Source organism: Miniopterus schreibersii (genome assembly GCF_964146895.1).
Source record: "Miniopterus schreibersii genome assembly, chromosome: 12".
In the NCBI taxonomy this organism is placed as follows: domain Eukaryota; kingdom Metazoa; phylum Chordata; class Mammalia; order Chiroptera; family Miniopteridae; genus Miniopterus; species Miniopterus schreibersii.
Window position 1 is genome coordinate 44461990 of NC_138112.1, and position 23096 is coordinate 44485085.

The window sequence follows — 23096 nt, forward strand, 5'->3', positions numbered from 1 at the left end:
TATGTTCCAGTTCTAGAGGTCAGAAGTCTGAAATGGGTCTCACTGGGCTAAAATTAAGGTATCAGCAGGGCTGTGTTCTTTTTGGAGGCTTTAGGATAGAATCTCTTTTCTTGCCTTTTCCAGTTTCTAGAATAATTGGTTTTATTGCTCACTATTTATGCATTTCTGTAGCCCAGATTTTCCTTTTTAATATTCATTGTTCTAGATAAGACCCTCCAATGATTTCAACAGAATAACTAGTTGAGTTGTATAGGTTTCTTGAAAACTCCAGGTCTTAGAATGTCTTTCATGAAAAAAATAATAGGATGAGTGGCCATTGCCACCTTGTATGCCTCTCCTCTTCTTGAAAATTCTGAAAATAGGATATATTGCCTTCTGGCTCTGTAAACTGTAGAAGAGAAAAGTGAAATTATCCTAATTTGGGCCCACTGGAATTTTTTTTATAGGTAATGCATTTTGAAGAGATGAATGCATAGCTGAGAGATGGTAGATAGACATTGTGGAATATCCATGTCCCCTCACCCACCTGGTTTCCCCCCCACCTCACCGCAGGTAATGGCTATTACTTTAGCTAATAGGTATAACCACTGGAAAACGTGTCTATGCACTAACAAGGAAACATCAGTATATTCTATTTTCTCCCTTTACAAAACAAGTAGGAGGGGAAGGAGTGAAGATAATTATTTTAATTTGGTTGAAATAAAAGCAGGGTACAGAAGACGCAAAAAGAGGCATATTCGCTCTCAGATTAAGCTAATGATTATGAGAAAGCATGAAGAAAGTAAGAATCTCCAAATAGGACATGACTCCCTATCTGCCACAAAAGTCTCAACTTTTGCTGGAATAGATAGATACGAATTGATGGCTCTAATACACAGGATATTTATGGAAGGTCTGAAGTTGATGAGGAATGTTAAGAGTGTTTACCTTCTAAATCAGACTAGAATGAAAAAGAAACTCATGTTGCTCTTACATCAAAAATCCATATTAAAAAGGGACCTCAAGCAAAAATAATGTTTAAAATATGAACTAGGAGGACAGGCCTAGTATTGCACTGATTATTACGCTATACAATTTGAAACAGCGGTTTGATACGTCGTAGTTTATTGGCCCTTTGGAAGGTGGTGAAGATGAAGGAAAAAAAATCTTTGTAAGGAATGAGGGAGGGTGAGAAGAAGCCTTTCAGATGTGAAGGGAAAAGCTGTGTGTACTGGGACTGCAGCGAGGAAGTAAAGCTGGACGGGCGGAGGGCCGTGGGGCAGGGCGCTAGTGTTGAAATGACAGCATTTATTTTTGTTGTTGTTTTTATTAATTAAATTTTCTTTTACTTTTGTTTTTGTATCAGCTTTTTCTTTATTAAATTGCAGTATTAACGATTATAGTCTATGAAACCACCCTAAGATAGATTTTTAGGTTAAAAATCTCTTCCCACTGCCCCCTATTCCAATCCTCCTGAGATTATCAGTATTAACAACCTGTTGTATATCTTTCCACAATTTCCTTCATTCTCGAACAAATATAAATACATATATTTAGGACTTTTGCAGTTGTTGTTTGTTTTCATAGAAATAGAATCACAGTATAAATGTAACTGTAAATTGCTTTTCCTTTTTAACAATGCACCACAGACAACAATAGATCTATTTCAGTCTTTATAACAGTTGCATCATAGTTCATGGTGTGGATATATCATAACTGAGTCAAGAGCATCCCTTATTCCGGGACATTTAGGTCCTTCTGAGATTTTTGCTTCTATACACAATGATATGATAAATATTCTTGTGTATACAGCCTTATAAATTGGAGTTTTTATTTCTGTTAGATAGGTTTTCCAAAGTGGGATTTCTAGACAGTTGGTTGTATTGTCTATTAAAAAAGAAAGAAATTGGAAAAAAGAGAGGTTTTTTTGTTTGTTTGTTTTTCAAATTCATACATATTTACTTTCGCCCTAGTTTTCTGAGAGGATCATTCTTTGTAGAACCAAAGATAGAAGTTTGAAGTTGGCTTTTTCTAGGCCCCATCTTGTTCCATTCTGGATGAAATTTTAGGTCAGAAGAGATGGGACACGTATATCTTGAGGAAGAAGAGAAGAGTAATGGAATCAGAGAAAAAATGACCAGTGCCAAAGGCGAAGAGAATTTAAAGAAAAAGGGTTGGTCGACAGAGTTAATGCTGCAGAGTCAAAAGAGAAGCACCCCTTTTACGGATGGGGAGGTGACTGTTCATGAATTTCTTAGGTCTCTGTTGGACACAAGGTCAAACAGTACTTTTTCCATTCCTCTGATGTTAGGCATGGTTGTGTGTCTTGTTCTAGTGAGTGAAATGGGTACAGAAGTGACACGTGTCACTATGAGGTAGAAGGCTGGTAAGAGATAATCCTCATTTTCTGTGTCTCTTTCTCCCTATCGTAGTGACAAGTAATGTTCCAGGTATTAAGGCTCCATGATGCAGACTCTCCGAGTGAGAACAACATACGGCAGGGCCCCCTTACCGCCAGCCAACGAGGGATGGACACACAGCGTAAGTGAGATATAAACTTTGTTTATATCACTGAGGTTTCAGAGTTATTTGTTACTGTAGCATCCTTTAGCCCATCCTGACTGATACAATCACCTAGAAAAGAGGTTCAGTTGAGAGAAACTGAAGTCTGATCTCGAGGGGTAAAGAGTAATCAGATGATAGCTCAGGGGTTAAAGAAGGGATGTGTAGTGAGGAAGGGTAAGTAGCAAGTGTTGAATTTCCCTCAAGGTTGCTTAGGGGCTATCAGAACCCAGTTCTGCCAATTCGTGAAATAAATGCTCTTTGGGAAATTCTAGGAATAATTCTAGAACACTTTAAAAATAACCCTGGAAACATTAACTACATAAATAATGACGAAACCGAGACATATACTGTAGAATTCTTTATAGATAAAGATCCCAGCAGCTTTTATGTATCTCAGTGTGTACTGAAGATATAAGAATATCACACAATAAATTCCCGGGTGTTTACTTCTAGAGAATAATTTGTTTCTGTAGATGAAATACATTTCCTTTTATTAATTAATGAGAGTTATGTCTACATTCCTACAAAACCCCTGTTTCCTCTTTTCTTCTTGTCTTGATTGCCGGGGGTTAAAGGACTTTTCCTTAACTAGGTGGTTGGGACAGCTCCCTCCTCTCAGGACGGAGCTCGTGGAGCAGGGGATCAGGCGTGGGGGCGCGTTGGCAGGTCTGCAGGACTCAGCCCACCCAGGGCGGCTGAGGCAGCACAGGCTCTGCTACTGATCACGCCCAAGACGACTTGGGCTATTTTATCACTGGAAAAGACCCATCCGAAATGCTATGGGAGCCAAAGAATAGAGGAAGGGAATTTGTGTACATGTGTTTGCCTATTTGAAAAAAGATGGCCCTGAACCCAATAATCACATAACTAGCAAAAATGCAGCAACATCTTGAGAGCCACTCAGCTACAGATGGACAGTCTAACGGGGGAAAACAATGCCAGTAAGGGCTTTGCTCCCCGCAGATACGCCCATCACACAAGGTCAGAGCTTTTGGAACTGCAGGACACATGCTTTTAGTGGATTGTGAAACTGATTTATATCGAAAATAGAACAGAATAGAAAACATCAGCATGCATCCCATGTAGTAAAGGTAAGGGTTTTTTGTTGCTTTTTTTTTTTTTTTTTTTAAATCAGACTTTGGTTTCTGCTTACTGAAGGTTCTGGGTCAAAACAATTTGAAAGACACTGGTCTAGAGCCTATGAAAGCTGAAATTTATTCTGAGGACGGGACAGATCAGCAACATCAAGATACCAAAAGATGGGCAAAAACGGGGCATTGCTGAGGAGAGGCTGCCTAGGGAGCGAAGGGCAGTGGTGGTCCCTCTGACTTCCAAGTGAGCCGGAGACAGGCACGCAGACAAGAAGGCACGGTTTGGGTGACTGTGTGGCACTGGCTCGGCTGCACACAGTTTGTTAGAGTCAATAAATGTTTCAGTTGGTAACCATGTCAGTAGCAATTTATATTAAATCTATCCCCTTGATCTTGGATCAATCTCCTCCCGCATAATAAGCCACAGGGATAACCTGAGAGAGACTGAAGGTCAAACCAAAGGAGGGGTGCCGAGCAGAAGGGCTGAGGTGAGGTGAGGTGAGGGCCAAGTGAGGGGGGAGGCCTGGGAGGCGGGAATCCAGGAGAGTCAGAAGCAGGGCAGGGGCTGGGGCTTCAGGCAAAGGACTGGACGGTGTTGAAGGCGTGTTTAGGTGGTTCTGCTGCTCCGTGTAAGGGCAGAGCTGAGAGATTCAAGTACCACAGAGCACCATATATCTTTCCCTGTGTTACCTGGCTTTTTGGCTTTGTTATTTTATTTTAGGATAATAATGCCTTTCAATTGTTCATTAAAAGTTACTTTACATTATTTTCCTAAACCAGTGGTATGCAGTAATAATTAAGTAGAATTTGGTAAGACTGTAGCTCATTTTATTTTTCTCATCCTCTTGTTTACCCTAGCCTTTGGCAAGTGTGTAAGCTGTAGATTTTCCCGATCAACTGAAGTTTTGGAGAGCATCCACAAAATGGTACTTGGGATCCACAAATACTTTAAACAGTCACAATGGTCTCTACCAAACTGTTACCTTCTAGCTTTCTAATTTAACTAGCAGACATAATTTTCTGACCTCTTAAGACTGTTCCAGCCACAGGCCAGAATTATCACAGTACTGAGATTTCTTTTTCCTTCTACCATCCAGCCTGAAATTGTAATTCTGGGTGTGTACAGTGTCACCAGAATTAAATTGCTGACACAGAAGAATTCTGTGTAGGTTACTGTCAGTGGCAGAGGGCAAAACACGCGCTTGTTGGAACATCCGTCTTTTTCTCTTTGTTTTCAGGAAGATTATAGGAATGAAAAGACCTTCATTTGGAAAATACCATATTTTATTTAACCTAACACTGTTTAATAAATAAGAACACATTTAAGACAAGATATAACACAGAACAAGATTTGGTTTTAAAGAAATAAACATAGATCTTTACTAAAAAATTAACTTCTGTCACAATGTTAATTGCCTTCAGTTATTATTTAACCACATTCTTCTATTTATTTCATTTTTTTATTTATCTATTTATTTATGACTTGCAGATAAAACTGGCCTGTAAAGATTTACCTTGGGCCCATTAAAGCCTCTAACAATCAGCTTCTCACTCCAGGTGCCAGTTTGCATCCATCGATCACTTGTCCTTGTGGGTTCTTAGCGCTGATTAATCCTAAAACTCAGATTCACCTTCCCCCACCTAGACCACCTTGCTAATTTCTTAAAGGACCCATGCCCTCAATTGCTTTATGAACATTTAAAACCTGCAGGCAAAATAAAGCAAAATAAAATTTTAAACCCAAACAGATTTTTTCTTAAGTACTACTTTCTCATTTTTATATATATTCAAATATATATTTTGATAAAAATATACAAAATATAAAAAGGGAAAAAAGTTGCATGCCTCTCCTGTCTAGCCATGTCCCTTCCCCCTCCCCACAAAGAACCAACAGAAATTTCTTTAGAGGGAGGTTTGGTCGGCATGTGGAGACAGCAGAAGTGAACTTTAAAGGTGGCGTGGCTGACATGTGTGCTGGGATTCCGAATCACCGCTTCTCTGGCTGGCTTGGAAAATTAAACACGCCACGCCCTGTGTACGACCTGATGTGCATGGCTCCTCATTGCTTTGAACAGTTCCAGATCCTTAGTAATTTGAGTTTATCTCAAAAATTACTGAACTGCACAGCAAGAAATTAAACTAAAAATTACGTTCATCCATCACCTTTTATGAGCCATGAAAAACTACATGGGGAATAAATCTTTGCAAGCAAGACAGTTTCTGTTATAAGTGGTTCTTCTCACTTCAAATGCATTAATATGCAAGCCCATAACCTGTCGTGTGCTCAGCTTTGTGTGAGAAGGGGAACAAATCAATCCCCGCCTTCTGTTTGCCGTGTGGGGTAACGCTATTCTTGTCTGCGCCCGGGGTATGGGAAACAGTGCTGCTTCTCCCTTAAAGGGGTAGGTGCTCAGGCCACCCCCCAAAGAGGGAGGGAATCAGCACTTACTGGGAGCCAACTGTGGGCGCTCAGCTCCCTCAGTAATTCTGAGAGGGGTTTGTTATCTCCACTTTCCAGTGGAGCAAAGTAAAGCTCAGAGGGCCTGTGAAACTCTGGCAAGCTGACCCAGCCACAGGTCAGGATCCAGCTGTCTCACTCCAAACACTTCCTAGATTCCTCCAAGAGACACCTCAAAAAGCAGCCAAAGGAAGCCAGGAAATGGTGCCCCAAGCAACCAGAGCCCTTCAAGTGTCTGCAGAATGGAGGCTGGAGAATTCTGCCTGGTTCCTAACGACAGCGCCTTCACTCTGCTCACAGTTTGCCCAGAAGTCTCAGCAGCTGTTCCCTCTTTGTGATCCCCCTGAGTTGTGAGTGGGAAAGTGCCACTAGTGAGTCATGCCATGTGCCCCCACACAGCCCTCAGGAAGGTACAGGACGCTCCCACCTCGACATGTTCTGAAGTAATTCATTCCTGCCTGGATGACATCCCTGTTCCCTAGGAGTCTGGCAATCGCCCCCCCCCCCCCCAGATAGCTGATAGTTATCAGAGTCAGAATAATTGCCTTTCAAGCAGAACTTCCCCTCTCTCTACCACTTGCAGAAAGTCCAGTTGCCGCCGCCTTGGTTGGCAACTGCTCGCAGGGCACTGCGGTCTTGCTGGCTCTCTCTGGCTCTCTACTCAGGCCCTTGCCACTTGTCGGTGCTCATGGGAAGAAACCAGAGGGCCATCCCTCCCAGCAGGTGCCCTGAGTTCAAGGCTGTTTAAGCAGCAGCCTCAGTTGGTATCTGTGTTTCATGGCAGAGAAAAATCGCAAGCCTTTTACACAATTAAGATGCTCTCTTTGTAAACAACCCAAATTGTAACTGATTTCCTGGCTCATTACAGAGAGGCTAGGATGTCTGGTCACCTGCTACCCCCAGAAAACAGCAGGTCCCCATCACGGGACACCCTGTGACAGCTTCTGTAGAAAGTGCAACACTGTGAATGACATTCTCACCTCTGTCCACAGCCCACTGTTGGACTCACAGTGCACACTCTATAGCCTCCCTAATACCCCCTAGGTCCTCAGTCCCTTTTGTGTTGACTGCACTCACCTTGACAACCGTTTTCCCTGACTTTGCCCCTCAGCAGCTAGGTCTTACTGGAGGAAAATCACACAGCCAGCCAACGGTCCCACATTGCAAACCATCACACTTCAAGCTTTAGCAGGGCTCTCAACACAGCCAAGCAATAAACAGTCATCTCCAAGTGATTCCTGATCACATTCACACCCCTCAGGGACCTTGCGTCAGTCTTTTACATGGTGACATCACGGCACCGTGGACAGTGCCTGGCATGGAGAAGGCGTGTTAAATTGCAGAACACAGGCACGCATTCTTTGTAGCTCCTCTGGCTAAGGGTGGAGTCTGTCCCTTCTCTCCTGACTCTGAGCTCGACTGCGTGACTTGGCTCGCCCTCATTAGCAAATGTGATGCACGTGAGGCTCTAAAAGCGCTGGAGCACTGAGGCTTAACTTCACCTGCTGCTGGAAATGCATCTGTCATCACGTGAAAATTCCAGGTTAGTTTCCTGGAGGATGACAGACCCCATGGAGCGCAGTTGGGCTGTCCCGACAAAGGTCCTCTAGACCTCAGCCAGCATGCCAGCTGTTGAAACGCGAATGAGACTGTGCTAGACCATACGGTCCTAGCTGTGCCACCAGCTGACTGCAGAGGTCCCCTCCTCCCAAAAGAAAAAGACCAGAAGAATTGCCCAGCTGACCCAGCGAATCGTGAGCAAAAGTGGTGTTGTCTTAAAGTGCTAAGTTTGGGGATGGTTGGTTACACAGCAATAAATAACTGAAATAGTAAGCAGATAATAAATATAGAATGAAGGGGGCAAAGGTGTCTGTGTGTTGGCTGGGGAGAAAGGCCTGCACAGGAGGCCAGAAGTCAAAAATGAGCCCGGGGATGGAGGCTAGAAGAGATGGGAGTGACACAGTGCCGAACACCAATGAAAGAAAACTCATCTCTTCCCCCTTATGAAGTTGTGTGTCTCCTACAATATTTTTCTGACTCTTTAAACACATCTGCCCACACATACACACCAGGCAGTCCTTGGCCACAAAAGCCAGCTGCAGACAGTGACACTTGACACAGACAATTGTCCTTGACCACTCCTGGCTGCTCTGAACCTCAAATTCCAGCTTTTTATTCCTTGGACTTCAGATTTCATAGCTGCACCTTGTTCTTTACCACTTCTGGTTCATTTGGTTCTGGAGACTTCTAAGAATCTCTTCCTTAGATTTTTGGACTCAACAGTCTATTCTAAGCTCCGTTCGCTCCTTGGTTTCTGCATTCCAGGCAGCTGTAGGCTGCTTCTAGGGGAAACTCTGTAGCCAGGAGTAAAGAATTCAGACATTTTTTGGGGGGGGGCGGGCATGACTCCTGAGGCCTCCTGTCACCTGGGGACTGGGGTTTGTGTTTCTCTGTCCACCTGACACTTGGCGTGTGCCTTGCAGAGGTGCGAGCCAAGGGCATATTGGACAACTTTAGTTATTCCATAGAGAGGGTGAGAATGAAGCTGTTCTCCACATGCTCCCAGGCAACAGGAATTCAGCTGCCACTCCTGCCACCGCTTTTCCTAAGCGATTCCAGGAGGTGGGACTGGGGATGGCCCCAGAACGCCCTGGAACACAGCGCACCTCAGGCATTCCTGGAGGAGCCTCAGGACCACCCACCTAAGGAAGAGCGCAGGAGAGCACAGCTGTCCCCTGCAGCTGGCTGGCCCACCGTGCCCCGCACCGTAGCTGGCAAGTCAAGTCCACCCGTTCGGAGCAACGTCCCAGACCACAGCCAGGCGCTCAAACATGGCATTCGCGTTCCTTTTCCTTGGCTTTTGGCTGCTTCTCATCTCTTAGGTTTAGATGAAGCACTTAGATTCCTTCTTTGGCTCCCAGGACTCAGCTTTCCACTCAGAATTTGAACCCATCTTTCTTTGGATTTTGGTGTCCCCCCTCCAAACCCCAAAGAGGAGCAAGGGGACCAACTCATCTCGATTTGCCCAGTTTTAATGTGGAAAGTCCTGATTCCCAGGAAGCCTTTCACTCCTGCACCAACCAGGATGGTAGGCGATCCCCAGAAATCCCAGATGGACTGTCTAGCTCCCCACCCCCGCAGGCATCTGGGGAAACCCACACTGATGAAGGATCTCATCTATAAGATGGGGGATAGCCATAGTGTATGTCACCTGGGCGGTTGTGAGAATTCAGTGAGACAGAGCATGCAAAGAGCTTACTGCCACGTAGTAAGTTGCCAGTGAATATTTATTATTGTTATTGTTGTTATTAATATTACTTAGGAACATATTAATATTACCCCATAGGAGAGTTTAGAAAATGGTGCTGAAGAATCAATGAAAGCTAATATTAAGCTGGGTGAAATAAATAAGATCAGGGTCATGGAGATGCCTACTCTCTGCAGCAATAACCAACTAATTGTATTTGATATGAATTATGCATTGTTCACCTAACTGTTGGAAAGAGTGCCTGACCCATATCGAAGATCTTCTCAGGAGTGTTTAGGAAAAGGGGCTGGTGCCAAGTGACACTATGACATGAATGCAGTAAACTACCTGAAGACATTTATGAAGTACGTGATACATATGTGTTGTCTTTGGCAACATCTATTGAGCACTAGCTGATTCAGAATCACTGTGAACAGGTCCCAGAACCTCACATTTTTAACAGGTTCCCCAGGCAATTGCCACACACTGAAATTAGAGGGCCCCACAAGAGACCTTGGCTCCTGGCGGGTGGGAGTCGTAGTGTTCACTACTGTACCCCACCCCCAGCCCCAGCGCGGGACCTGTGCCCAGTAGGTGCTCCCCAAATGAATGTTTATTTATCAATCTGTTCTTTTGCCTCTGATGCTAAGGATGTGGTTTGCCCTGAAAGGGTTTCTCTGGAATGAGAGACCAACACATGTTCTAGTCGCTGAGGCGTTTATTTAAACTAGTTTTTCACCCTGGTGGTAATGATTAGGGCTGAAAATGCTTTGAAAATTAACAAATTTCATGAGGAAAGGAACAAATTAAGTCTGTGCAGGCAAGGGGCTCTGATTAGATGGAAACCACACTTTAAAAACAATCGCCGGCCTGCTATGAAAGGTACACTTACTACTCTCTTCAATTAATGCCATCTGCTGTCCACCGTGAGACAAAGGCCCCTCCCAGGCCACCCCACGCCAAGGACAAGTAATCTAATTCTCCACGACACTTCCATCTCCATTTTAATATGGAAAATCTCTATGAAATGGATTCTGTAAGAACAGATTTTCATTACTGAAAAGCCATGCCAGAATAAATTAGCATGAAGAGGAAGCAGGAAAACACCAGATTAGATTATTCAGAACAATTTGATTACCCACCTATTGGCAAAGTTGTTTCATGTACATTTAGTAGGCGTTAAAGACACTAAGTATTGTTCTTTCTGCTAGTGAAAGAGATTAAATTATCAGTCCTGTCTGGCTGGTTAATTTGAACACTTTCCCTGTTATTTCCATGTCATTGGGTTATTTTGCATCTTGGGTTAATAACCATAGTAGGAGAGCAGTGACTGGAAGAGGGAGCCACCCTGTGTGGGTTCAGCTCGGCCTCAGAGCAGTCACCCCTGAGCATACACCCACGCGGAGCGACGCCTACCTAGGGAATACAGTAGTCCTCCCTTATCCACAGTTTTGCTTTCCATGGCAGTTACCCTCAGTCAACCGTGGCCCAAAATATTAAATGGATAATTCCAGAAATAATAAACTCATCCGTTTTAAATTGCACACCATTCTGAGTAGTGTGATGAAATCTCTCGCCATCCCTGCCGGTCCTGCCCAGGACGAGAATCACCCCATTGTCCAGCGTATCCACGCAATGCCTGCCCCTTAGTCACCTGGAAGCTGGCTCGGTTATAAGATCGCCTGTCTTGGTATCACAGCGTTGTGTTCAAGTAACCTTTATTTTACTTAATAATGCCACAGTCACATAACCTTTATTATAGTGAATTGTTACAGTTTTTTCTACTTGATTATTGGTCATTGTTGTTAATCTCTTAGTGTGCCTAATTTATAAATTAAACTCTATCAGAGGTAACATGTATAGGAGAAAACATAGTATATACAGAGTTTGGTACTATCTACCATTTCAGGCATATCCCCCACGGGTGAGGGGGAAGGAAGGGCAAAATGGATGCAGACTGGCAAATTTGGGGTTGTGGGCGAGATCCGAGCTGTTCCTTTTGTTGGTGACAGGGGGTGGGTAGGATGGCCTCAGACACCTGAACTGCTGAGATCTCAGGGAGGCAGCCAGGGGCGAGGGAGACTGCTTACAAGCTAATGTCAGTGTGGGTGGGGCTCATAGGCAAATATGGGGTCCCAAAGGCTTCCCCTGAAGGCGGTGTGGGCAAAATCTCCCTTCCCTGCCCCGCCTCCACTAACTTCCAAGCTTCCCTCAGGCTGCCCTTGTCAGATTCAGATTCATCCACTATTTCTCAAACGCCTACTACGTTCCAGGCTCAGTGTCAGTCTCCTTTATAGTCGTGTAACTGGGTATTAGAAAATAGACACTTAAAATGGAAAAAACAGGCAGGCATTTCCTCTGCTTTCTGACCTTCTATTTTTGTGCCTAAATTCCTGGCTAGAGGGCAGGGATTGTATCTTGTTCATTCAGAAACTATCTTGGTGCTTGGCTCTTGGCCGGCACATAAGAAATGAGCAATCTGTGAATAAACAAGTAACCCTACGGCCTTGGTCTTGTAGTTTCCATTTCATAGATGACGAAACGGACACTGAGATGTACTGGAACTTAAATGATGTGCCCGTGGCTCACGCCGCTGAGCTGTGGACTGCAGAGCCTTGCCCGCCTCCGTCTTCTGGCTGCCTACCGCGCTGGGTGGGGTGAGAGCCAGGCCTCACTTCCTCTCCAGTAACACAAGTCTAGGAATCCCACAGCCCGCTGTCAGGGGCACTGCTCGGGGAAATACCCGATTTCCTCAATTCCTTCATCAAGGAAACGCAATTTAGCCCCATCCTTCCTGACTGGTGGTTTTTCTCAAAAGACAGTTAGAGCCGGGCACCCCCATTGTCCAGTAACCCTTCTCTCCTGATCTTCTTTCTGGTCCAAAGGCTTTGCTGGGTCCCGGCTGGGTATAACTCCGGGCGGATTATTGCCTCGGGCTAACACCCCTAGTGCTCTCCCTGCCGCTGCTGCTTGCCCCTGGGATCTGCAGCTCCAAACCCCTGGGCCCCCAGCATCTTTAGTGTGCCGCTGGGGCTTCTGCCCTGTTCTCTGAAGGGGCAGAGTGCCAAGGGTCCCTGCCACAGATTTCCTGTCTGCCCAAGGCCATTCAGAGAACCATGCTGGAATTATAAAGTGAGAGATGGAGGTAAGGTGGGACAAGGTGCAGGAAGAGCTGAGGCCCATATCATGAAGTGTCTTATGTGTCATGTTAAGTCATTATACTATCTCCGAAGGTGACTAACTCATTGGGTATCACCCCCAAATCTCCTAATTCACCATCCGTGGATGGGGGCAAAGTTTCTTCTCCAAACTCAGTCACGCTGTACAACTGATAATCACAGTACCTTTTCCTCCCGGATCCTAGATAGAGAACTGAAATTCTTTTCAACAGTCTTCCAGGCAGCCACCACCAGTGCACTAAATTGTCACACAAGATGAAGTCTGTTTGCCAACTTGAATCTAAGTATGCCCCCTATTTCCATAAGTGGAGAGAGAAAGATCCTGCCATCCAGGTCACCCCAATCAATCTTCCCCCTTCCCCTCCCTTCCTTGCTGCAGAGATCTGTGCACAAGTAACCCTCTGGGTTAGTCATGTGCCCCACCCCCAGCCTTACCCTAAAGGACAAGCCCTCATCCACTCTAAAACCAGCAAGCACCGTGGCTTTCTCAGAGGCCACAGGAATGGGGAGCCCCTGGGTGGAAGGCAGGCTTTCCCGCTAAGCTTGCTCAGACTTTCACCAGTTAGGGGGCTCATTTTGCTTTCTCCATCTATATATGGTGGGAGCTCCCCATTTTTCTAAGGCTGCCTAAAGGCAGCATGAGGTCAGTGGGCATTACGCAGCCATTAACCAGGCCAGCTCTTCATTAAATGAAAGCTTATAATTCTGCCCCAAAGTTCCGCCCGAGCCTTCCGGCAGTTTCCCGGATCCTTTGTTGAGAGAGAGAGCCCAGGGCTCGGAGCCTCCCCCAGGGGCGTGGAGCTGAGCCGCGCGGGACTGACGGCTCCGGAGGCTGCGGGGTTCCCATCGCTGCTTTCTATTTTGGGCACGGTGCTGCAGGCCCCAGATTCTGTGACAAATCAGAGCAAATGCAGACTGTTGTCGCCGATGAGCAGAGGCCGCTGTGTGAGGAATGTTAAAGTGAAGTTTATTCAGCCCCAATTAAATTCCATTTTACAAATTCCACCTGACTCCTCCACGGGAGAAAGCTCATTAAATGTGTTCACACTAAGCCGGGCTAGGGGGCAGTGCTGGGCCGCGCTGGGGTGGCGGGGCCGGGAAGGCTGTCGGAGCAGGTCTGCGGTTTCTTAGAAATGGCAAAAGGATTTATGTGGTAGAACTAAGTACCAGAAAGACAAGGTTATTTCTAAGCAGGTATCAGAAAATAAAAACGACGGGCATGAAATGGGAAAAACAATCTTTGAAGACAGGCTTTGGAGCAACCTGGGGCTCACAAATCAAAAGAGAAAAGGTTTTCTTTGTCTTTGCTTCTTTAGAGAAGGCCAGTCCTCTCCAGCCAGGGATACCCAGTCAGCATTAGGGGCTTTATAATGGCTCGTTAATTAAAGCAATTTCTAAAAGAGCATCGCAGATAAAGCCTCCTGGGTTGTCTTCTAGCTACTGAGTGGGCCACGAGAGGATCAGTCCATAGTCACTCACCACCCGTGGAGGAACTGGGAATCGGTAGGATATGCTGGTGTCAGGAATGCTTCCCCTCCCCTCCCCTCCCCTCCCCTCCCCTCCCTCCCTCCCTCCCTCCCCTCCCCTGCCCTCCCCTCCCCTCCCCTCCTCTCCCCTCCCTGTCCTCCCCTCCCCTCCCCTCCCCTCCCCTCCCCTCCTCTCCCCTGCCCTCCCCTGCCCTCCCCTCCCCTCCCTCTCAGGTATGGGGAAGTCCAGCACAGCGGGCACAGGACCAAGTTCTCGCTCCTCATTCCTGACCTGGAGTCAGCCTCAAGTGCCCCCCTCGCTGCGCCCCTGCTCTGTGGCCCTTTTCCTGTCGTGGGGCTGAGCTGCAAGCCTCCCGTAGCACCCGTGGAGCCCAGTGCGGCTTTAAGTCCCAGCAGCCGCTCTCCCCCCCCCCCCCCCCCCCCCGCCGGGCCTTGCTGGACCTCTGTCACCACCGGGCTCATGCACGAAGCCTCCCCAGACTCCAGTCCGACAGAAGCACCATAAAGGGTGAGGAGGAGGGTGAGTAGAAAGGGGGCGGGGGGACCGTCACCATGTCCTGCCTCCTGCACCCGAGGTTTGTCTCAGAGGGACCTGGGGTCACAGAGGATGAGCACAGCACACGGGTGGGGCAGGGGGCAGAGGAAGGTTGACCTTCCTCCCTCCCTCCCTCCCTCCCTCCCTCCCTCCCTCCCTTCCTTCCTTACTTTGTAAAGGCTAATTAGCTGTGAGTAAAATAGACAAAAGAGCCCGGGGCTTCCACACCCTTTCAGAAACAGCCACGCTTTGGTTAGTCTTTCAGTTCCCATAGATTTACAACCGGCAAAAGGACACTAACTACGAAGAAAGGAAATAGAAAACTGGCTTTTCTGCAACGTTTCCTTTTGGAAACAACGAAGAAGCCTGTGTAGGAAACTCTGGGAGTTGAGGGAGGCTGAGTGTAGCAGCCTTTCATCCTGACGCTGGTGCAAAGGACAGGGAATGAACAGCTCACCTGTCAGAGCAAAGCTGAGCCCGTCTTCCCCACTTTTGCTTTTGGGCCGGGACAGGAGACCTGGGTGCGCTCCGCTGGCAGGCTGCCCGGAGCCCGCCCGGCCCGGCTCAGCCAGGGGCCGCGTCACAGCGTTTGTCCCCAGTGAGCCGCATAGGCCGTGGTGCCCCGTAGGATCATGTTGGAAAGCGATCTGCCGCCCGGTGACCATGTGCACAGGGCACTCGCCACGCGTCCGTGCTGAGGCTGCTGTGGGCAAACCTACGGCACTGCCGGTCATATAAAAGCCCAGCACACGCAACTGTGTGCAGGGTATACTACTTGATACTGATAATAAATGACTATTGCTAGTTAGTGTATTTCCTATCCTATAATTTTTATCATTACTTTAGAGTGCACTTTTCTACTTACAGAAAGGTTTGCTGTAGAACAGTGTGCTATGTTCCGCTGGCAGCAGCCTCACATATCTCACATTTACCACATCTCTTGATAGTATCATTTTCTCTTGTGTTCGATGTAATCTTGTGTGGTTTTGCACAGTCACATGCTGTTCGGGTTTGTAGCCTAGGAGCAACAGACTGTACTGTACAGCTAGAAGTGTGGTCGGCTGCACCATCTAGGTTGGTGTAAGCACAGTCTATAACATTGCGCAATGAGAAACCCCCGATCGTTTCTTAGAACGTATCCCCAGCCTTAAGTGGCACCTGACTGTGCTTGAATCAACAGGACTGAGACAGCAAGACTGTCTGTGGGCGAAGCCTAGACGGCTGGGAGCCAGGAGCCACCTCAGGTTGAGGTGGGCAGGGCTGAGGCACACCAGGGCCAACGGCAGAAATCAACTGTCCGAGGAGAAACTGGAAGTGAGGGAGTTGTCAGAAGGGGGTGGGTGGGCATTGGTAGGCCAATAGAGCAAGAGCGTACAGTTCAATGCTTATAAAGGTCCAGCTGGTATATGAAATGAGGGCAGAGGGTAGGGTGTAATCAATAGGGAGTGGTGGGGACTGTGTCAAACTGAAAGCCAAGTGCCTCTGTCTGAGGGATGCCGACTCTCCTTAGATCCAATGGATTGTAGCCATGAAATAATGCAGGCCCAGTATAACAACATCTCACCATTTTTAAAGAAAAGTATGAAATCTTTTTATTTGAAACATCCCAGTTTTATTTATTTAATTAATTAATTAATTTTTAATATTTGTATTGATTTTAGAGAGAGGAAGGGAGGGGGAGAGAGAGATAGAAACATCAATGATGAGAGAGAGTCATTATCAGCTGCCTCTTGCAGGCCCCCACTGGGGACAGAGCTCACAACCCAGGCCTGTGCCCTGCCCAGGAATCGAACCGTGATCTCCTGGATCCTAGGTAGATGCTCAACAGCTGGGGCACACCACCTGGGGAAACCCCCCAGTTTTAAAACACTGGGCAAGTTAACAAAGTATAGGTGGGTTTGGTCATATGACACAAACCTGTGACCTGTATAAAATTTAAATATCAAGGCAAAATTTAAATGTCGAGGCAAAATTTAAATGAAAAAATGAGAGAAGCAGAACAAAGCTGGAGGTGGCCCAGATGGGAGTAGGTAGGGCTCCAGGAAGAGGTGAGGTTGGAGGGGAAAGGGCCAGCTTTAGGGGGTCAGACAGCACAGCCTCACCAAGTCTTCCACACAAGCTTTCTGCACTGCCGCGGGGCCTGCACTGCCAGCCTGTCTCTAATTCTGAGGGACAAAGGAGCTCCCTGGCATCCTATTTTCTTTTTCTAAATCACTTATCACCTTCAAAATACTATGCAATATATTGACTTATTGTTTATTGTCTGTCTCATGCAATGAGAATGTAAGCTCCTCCAAGGTGATGATTTCCATTTTGTTCATTGACTAATTATTGCTGGAACAAAGTTTTTCACATAGAAAGCACTCAATACATACTTACAGAAAGAAAGTATGAATTCGTGTTTCTTCTTACTGCCCTGTAGCTCTGGAGACGTGATCCTGAGGTGCTTCTTCTGCATTTCCTTCATCCTGTCTTTCCCAGGAGTCAGTTCAAGGCAGCAAGTATTTATGGAACAGCCGGGCCGTGCCCAGCCTCAGACCGAGTTCTGAGAGCACAGGGACAAAAGAGAAGCAGTGACTACCCTCAAGGCGCTTCTGCTCTAAGAGGCAATGTAGACACATACACTCATAGCCCTCACGCCCACGATGCAAGTTATTACAGAAGCTGCTACAAACAACAGAGGAGGGCCGCTCGTGCCAGGGCGGCAAGGACATGCCGAGTTTGCCAGGAGAAAAGGCCTCCGCGGGCGGCCAGGGGGTGGGGTGGGAGGGGGTAGAAGTAAGTCGGCAGAATGCTGCTGTGAACGGAATTTTGTGGGGTATTTAAATGAAGTTACTTATAGCCCATGGGCTTGTGCCCCTGTGGAAATATGTCCACTGATATTTTGATGCTTTCCATGGCACTGTAATTAGCTTGCTAATTAAATATTTCGGAGGCTGTTCTTTGTTCTTCCTCTTTATCTTCTGCCTTGAAAACTTGCCCTGCAATTTAGACCTCTGACTCCTGGCTGGTAATAGATTTCTTGGACTTGAACTGCAAGGCATGTGCTTTATCTCATATTTTGATGGCCAGCATGATCTTCCACTGACTTCATAGAAACAGACGTCTTCTTAAAAGAAGGAAACAAGTGATGTGAGCAAAGCGCTGTCTCCAGGGGTCAGTACTTGGGTGAGCTTTTTAAAAACAGGATAACCTCTTCTACTCTAAGGACCTCTCCTTTTGCCCAGGTATCAGGCATTCTAACTTCCCTGCACCAAACCCCTGAAGGCCTTTCTTCTTTCTGAAACGGGTTTAACTGTTCTGCAGGCTGAGACCGCTGCACTGGAACGTGTGAGCTGGCCTTTCTCCAGTCTCCCGGGTTGTTTTTCCTGCGCGGCGGGGATGAAAATTAAGCTGCGGAATTGGGATGCTTCTGGAAGTGGGAGGAACCCCTGACTTCCCAATCTCTCAGACCCCCTGTGTAAAAGGGAGCGATTATCCCCTTGACTCCTTGACTTGATTATCCCCTTGATAATTGTATCAATTATCCCTGTGGACTCTGACACAATGAAGCAGAGTGCAGCCTGCTGGCACGAGGCATTTAAAATGTCCTAAATGTGACTCAAACCAGTGTGAGGACAATACTCCTCCGGAACAACTTGAGCTCCTAAATTGGCATCTTCTAAAAAGCTTCCTGTACAAACTCAGACTTAGGCAGAGGAGAGCCTTTTCACCAAAAACCCTTACATTCAGAATTGGAAATAAATTTGTGGGGTTTTTTCAGCCATAATAAGCTAATATTTACTGAGTGCCTCATTATATAGACATTCTGCTAGGTGCTGGGAGAGCTACAGAATGAATAACATACAGCCCTTTCTAAGAAAGGTGTTCAGTTCATTAGTCAGGTAGCTACAGATTCACATACAATGTATATTCTATACACATAGTATATATATTAAATCAAAAACAGTTGCATTATAAATATAAAGAAAATCACATGGGCATAGATGAACGTTCAAGCCTTAAAAACAAACTCTTTTTTTCTAATTAAAACAGAAAATTCATTTTATGCACGGAAACTTCTGAGAAAATATCTGAGCAGACCGTACTTTTGTTCCTTTGTGGGGTAAATACAAAAAAAAATTTAGCCCCGTATTCTACTGAGAGAGATTTGAAAGCAGGACATAGAGAGTAAGTATAAACCAAAAAGGGGTTCGAGAAACTCATTCTAGTTATGATTAACACAGAAAGTATTCTTTTTCCTCCGCAACCCAATCAACACTGAAGCCAGTAGGAGGAAAACGCATTGTATAGTAGATGTTTTTACATAGGCTAATTACATAGTATAGACCGATGAGTAAAATAGCCAAGAGATACCTCAAAAGGTAGAATTCAGCTGCAGTCGGTGGCAACTTTATTCTTGGAAAACTAAATTTTGAGCAATCAGAGAGAGAGAGAGAGAGCGAGAAGGAGAACATGGATACAGGGTGTAACTGGTGCGATGTAAACAGGTCAGCATGGGGTCAGTGAACATGACAGAGGCAGGAATGACAAAGAAAAGGGATCTGAACCCACCCCAGCAAAGATCAGATTTCCCAGATTCTGAGACACCTTCGATTATAAAATGCCACTGGTCTACAAACAACTCAGGGAAAACAAGCACTACATTTTAAAATTTCTACAAACACCACAAATTTTTAATTTCTACTCATCTTTGTATAATTATAGATTACTTTCCTTTTTTAGTAATACAATCAAGTCTTGTGTCTAAGCGTTTTTAGAACATTGAGCTGAAATGTTTTTCTGAATTACTTTTGTTCAGTAGTGTTCAGTAGCAGCTAAGCATACCATTGCATGATATACTGATTTTTCACAAATCATGCTTTTGACTTCTTTGACCTCTTTAGTACCTTTAAGATTGGCAATATAATTCAGAGTCATATGAAAACCCGTCTGCATTTCCTATGTGGCTACTGTAGTCTTTTCCCCCCATGGAATTACTAACTGGAAGTCTTTCTGGCGTATGTGTGGGACACCACCGAAGATGCTTCAATATGTGTGTTCTTTATTCGAGACAAAGTAGGATCTTGACATCTGGTTTCTATGAGCCACTTCACTGTGCCCTTCCTTCTAGAGTAGAAGGGAACCATTGTGCACCTACTGTGTACCAGGCATTGGGCTGACACCTTCCAACCACCAGTTTCATTTATTTTTCACAATGACCCTGAAAGGCATTACTGTGCTCTTTCTGTAGTTGAAGACATGGACAGTCAAGAACTTACATAATTTGTTTGAAGTCGCATAGACAGTAAGAGTTCAGACACGGATTTGACTGACTCTGAAGTCCATGCAGTCAAAGAGGAAACTTCCATTGTGGCTTCTTTCTGTGCAATCAAATGAAGAAGGAATGGGTCCTTGGAACTCTCTAAATTAGAACCACACCAGTGACAACCATTCTATCTTCTGCTCCGTTTACCCTAATCTGTCTCCATCACTTCCCCCCACCTAGTGTCCCATCACAGGAACCCTCTGACCCAGTGCCTCTTTCTATAGGTCTCTTTGACCTCGGGAGGTGAATTTTCCATCCTTTAGGGCCCTTGAAGCCTTTTCTGATCGCAGCCTTTGCCCAATCATTTATTATTCCTATCTTCTTTATAACCACATACATTCTGGTTCTCTCCTATGGAAATTACATTCTTTCCTGCATTACACAACTGTCTTATTTCCCCCCTCATAGTTTACTGGGGCCATGAGACCAGCATTCCATGACATCAGTGTCCATGCTTTTGTAGACCCTTTAAAGAGTGCCTGTCAGAAGTACCAGCAGCATGACTGGTCCTTCTTCTGAGACACAGCAACAATCAAGTCACATGAACAACTGGCTGCCTAGTCCCGTCACACATTCTTCAGAGCTGCTGTGGCTCACTAATCAGTATACGTCTGGCTCACCACTACCCCAGTCAACACCTGGAAGAACTATGGGCCATTCAAAACAATTTGGGGCCATTCAACAACAAAACAAGATATGTATATTCCATATATATATGTCACTTATAGTTTGTAACACCAACCAGCTGGTTGAACATCTTTTAGAATTACAGGAAAGTAAAGGGAAAGGATGTTTTCTACCTAAATTTATGCTAATCAAAAGAGAAGCAATGAAGCAACCCTTGTGCACCAGTCGGGTCTGCGCCATGTAGTTCTGCAGCTTCTCCGGGGGCGAGGTTTTCCAGAACCACTTTGATCCGGGTGTCTACGTGTGTGCCAAGTGTGGCTATGAGCTCTTCTCCAGCCACTCAAAGTATGCACACTCGTCCCCATGGCCAGCCTTCACCGAGACTATCCATGCTGACAGTGTGGCCAAGCGTCCAGAGCACAATCGGCCCGAAGCCTTAAAGGTCTCCTGTGGCAAGTGTGGCAACGGGTTGGGCCATGTGTTCCTGAACGATGGCCCTAAGAAGGGGCAGTCATGCTTCTGAATATTCAGCAGCTCGCTGAAGTTTGTCCCTAAAGGCAAAGAAACTTCTGCCTCCCAGGGGAAGTAGGTGGGCAGCCCTCAGCCTCCCCAGATGGGTGCTCTAAGTTGGCCACACTCTGGCCACCCTTACTTGGAATTGGAACCCCAGATACTCAGACAGGGAAGAGGGTGGCTGAAACATCAGGAAAGCTCCCAAGGCCTTGGCTCTGCACTGGTTCTCCTTGGGAAAAGTTCTGGTTTGCCCCCTGTAGCCCATATCCTGCTGCCAGAATGGGCCTGGAGGGCCCAGTTGTCAGCTCATGTTGGCCTCAGGGAGGTAGGCTTTAGGCCTGGCTCATCTGTGAATGATGGAACACCCCACCTTTACTTCTTCTCAGCCCACTGCCCCCTTTCTGCCTGTCGGGACCCGCCCCTGTGGGGCCCAGTTCTGAGACGGACTCAGGTCTTCACAAAGCTGATGCTCATCTCCCTCGAGCTGTGCCAGGAGACAGTGCAAATGGATGTGGCCCCAGCTGGCTGCTCCAGCCTCAGTCACTGCATGATTCACTCTGGTCAAACCCCTCCAGGCAGCCAGAGTGTTGAAGATCTGTGACCTGTGGTAGGAGTGGACTGACCTTTGGTCTCTCAGTTACGAGAGGAGAAATCCTGAACCCTGTTTCGCAATCTGTGTGGCCGCTGCTTGCCTCACTTGGGCTTAGGAAAGCATCTATTGCTCCGTTACCTTGATTGCACAGGTTGGGGACCCTGAAGCTCACAGCCTGAAGTACACACCTTCCCAGGGCGTATCGACCACGCTTCACTGCACATGCACTGAAGCTCTTGCCATCTGGGAGGGTGGGTGATGTTGAAGCCCTCCTTCCCATCTTGAATCCTCTCTGGAATAATTAGGAGGAGATGAATAAAAAAATGAACCCCCCCCCCCAAACAAAAGAGAAGCAGTAATAAGCTTCAAACCAAAATAGAATGTAAACACTGAGTGCAGACCTTAGGTAAGGAAATGCTGTGTCAGAGATGGCTTTTAGCCAAATGAATTTAATGGAGGGGAGGCAAGCGTGGAAGCCTCTGGGAGGTGGGTTGGCTGAGCTAGTGTGAAATCTGCCGAAAATCCCCACACTCCCCACACTTCCACCTCCAGGTCTGTGCCCTTCAAGGTAGCAGGTCATCAAAGCCATGCCTTTGCTATTCACCATCCCTCTTCTCTGTATATTGATCCATCTTTTATCACTTTCACAACTCACCACTCAGTCCTGATGCTCCAATAGGCCAAAGCCAAGTTTCTCATCAAATAATTATACAATTGCCACTGATACTATGACCCATGTTAGTGGCTATTTCTTGGGAAGTGTTGAGGCCCAAGAAATAAATATGATATGTCACCTCAAAGCTTAGGAACATCTCCAAATGTCTAAAAGTCCTGAAGTAAAGAAGCCTTTTTAAATTGTTTTAATACCTACAGATTTATTTTGACAGAATGCTTTTGAGCAGATTTATTTTGACAGACTGCCACCCTTATGGCTCTAGCCCTTCTCACAGTCTCAGTGTTCTGGGGGGACTTACTCAGAGTTCACCCAACGATTCTACTGTAAGAAGTTCTATTTTAGGCAATACTGTTTTATAACACAAATATAGCCAGGATACGGACTTTGACAGCCTCCGCCAAGTTCAGTAATCTCATTAAGCCTTATCAGTGTCTGAGAATGTGGCACTGTATAATTTCCATTTAAAACGAGAACTCCAAAAGTATTTTGGGTAAGAGTAGGTGGTTTTTTGTTTTGTGCAATAGTTCCTTATGGAAACCTGCTTGTAGATGGACCATTGTTTGCCATATTTTATTTAAATTGAGTTTTTGTTTGGGAAGCTACCTTTCACTATATTTCTTTCATCAGCCAACTTTGGTGTTTTGAAGAAGTTATATGATATTCAGAATAATTTACATCAGAGAAAAATGTCTTGTTAGAAGAACCTTGAGTGACTTCTCCCTTCGAAATATGTCAGCCTGTCCATTCCTAAAAACAAAAAGGAATCTCGCCCCGGAGCCTACAGAGGAAGCTGCAACTTTAAATATTCATGTATTCAGGTAGTAAATATTTATGGAGCA

At 45.9% G+C, this 23096-nt stretch overlaps 1 pseudogene across 1 annotated transcript in view; it reads left to right on the plus strand.

Moving 5' to 3' along the window:
* LOC308564906 (methionine-R-sulfoxide reductase B1 pseudogene) overlaps nt 1-21153 on the plus strand; it is a 78275-nt pseudogene extending 57122 nt beyond the window's left edge. The window contains exon 3 of the transcript in view: nt 20721-21153. The product of the transcript in view is annotated as a methionine-R-sulfoxide reductase B1 pseudogene (transcript). The remainder of the gene's footprint in view (nt 1-20720) is intronic.
* The last annotated feature ends 1943 nt before the right edge of the window (nt 21154-23096 follow it).